Genomic DNA, 1453 nt, shown 5'->3' on the forward strand with positions numbered 1-1453 from the left:
TACTTGAATGCACCATTCTAATTTTTGAAAGTAACCAATAAAGCGGGAAAATATTTAATTTTACATATGACCACCGCCTCTTATTCACAATGGCGACTTACAGCATCCTGACTCTTTGTTGTTTCTGAACGTTCCACTTTTACTATTTTTAGTACATCTTCATCACTCTAGTTTGTGTGGTTGAATAATATGTGTGTTTACAGTGAGTTTACCATTTCTCCTATATCTGTGCTAGTTTCTTTACTCTATTTTGTATAATAAATTCATGCACAGCATCTTTGAATGAAGCTTACTGCAAGTCTTTTCTGTTTCTCATTCTGTTTTTGAATTGAAGGTTCTTCCTTTGACATACTATGCATAAGAGCAGTCTCTTTGACTTGATCCTAATGTACGGTATGTTATATTAATGTTTCGTGAGCTTACATCAGTAACAGGTACAACAATAGTCTCTTGATCCTAATGTATGTTGTCTTCAAAATTTCAGATACGACGAGGGTGGGTGGAGTCCACACACCCATAAATATGGAGAAAAGCACATTTTATTGCCGGTTAGGGCGGAGCTTTAAGCGGGGTTAACCACACCTACCCAGCCTATATAAGCCCCGATCAAGGTCACGGCAGACTGCGGTTTGCATTCATTCGTGCTGAAGCATTGCTGAAGCATTTCAAGCCAGTCTCTCCAGTCTTGCAGGCTTATCTGCACTCTTGTGTCCTGCAAGTCCGTCTCTTCTTTCCCCTCCTTCCCCCCCTTTTCCACTGTGGTTTACTGCAGTGTGATGCGTGCGTTTACCAAAACCACCCCCGCATTTAATCAGTAGGCTCCTCCCATAGGCGGGGCTTCAAACCCCCCAATTAACGTGGGAGGTGTTTCATTGCGGGGTGTGGTTGAAGTAAGCCACGCCCAACAGCACACCCTCCCCGACTTTCCGAGTCAGGTAGTTGTGCCACTTATTAATTAGGGTTTATTCGGCAGTGCACCCCCATGAAGGAAGGTAAGTGGTTAAAAGAAACAAATCCTCTTATTTATGAAGTGCAACAGGTACAGACACGAAATATCGACTAATGTATGTATCTTAATGTAGGGAATGACATTTCGGATGCAAAGAGGGTGGGTGGAGCCCACACGCCCATAAATAAGGACGAAAGCAGTTTTAAAGAAACAAATTCTCTTATTTATAAAGAAGTGCAACAGGTACAGACACGAAATATCGACTAATGTATGTATCTTAATGTAGTGAACGACATTTCGGATACAATGAAGGTGGGTGGAGCCCACACGCCCATAAATAAGGACGAAAGCAGTTTTAAAGGAACCAATCCTCTTATTTATGGAGAAGTGCAACAGGTAGATACACAAAATATCGACTAATGTATGTATCTTAATGTAGGGAACAACATTTCGGATACGATGAAGGTGGGTGGAGTCCACACGCCCATAAATAAGGACGAAAGC

The 1453-nt window shown here is 41.8% G+C and overlaps 2 long non-coding RNA genes across 4 annotated transcripts; one reads left to right on the forward strand and one right to left on the reverse strand.

Annotated features, from left to right (window-relative positions):
* Window positions 1–501, reverse strand: LOC109592812 (uncharacterized). Of its 3 annotated transcripts, XR_002190565.1 has the most exons (5): window positions 424–501; window positions 294–383; window positions 213–245; window positions 102–167; window positions 1–17 (listed from the first exon to the last, which is right to left on the reverse strand). It is a non-coding gene; the product is annotated as an uncharacterized LOC109592812 (long non-coding RNA). The 3 variants fall into 3 exon arrangements; XR_002190564.1 differs by having other exon boundaries at window positions 7–17; window positions 102–245; XR_002190563.1 differs by lacking the exon at window positions 1–17 and having other exon boundaries at window positions 78–167.
* Window positions 110–542, forward strand: LOC109592813 (uncharacterized). The gene is made up of 3 exons (XR_002190566.1): window positions 110–202; window positions 274–393; window positions 485–542. It is a non-coding gene; the product is annotated as an uncharacterized LOC109592813 (long non-coding RNA).
* Window positions 543–1453: the final 911 nt, after the last annotated feature.

This window comes from Amphimedon queenslandica, unplaced genomic scaffold (assembly GCF_000090795.2).
Source record: "Amphimedon queenslandica unplaced genomic scaffold, v1.1 AMPQUscaffold_3854_Cont24156, whole genome shotgun sequence".
Taxonomy (NCBI): domain Eukaryota; kingdom Metazoa; phylum Porifera; class Demospongiae; order Haplosclerida; family Niphatidae; genus Amphimedon; species Amphimedon queenslandica.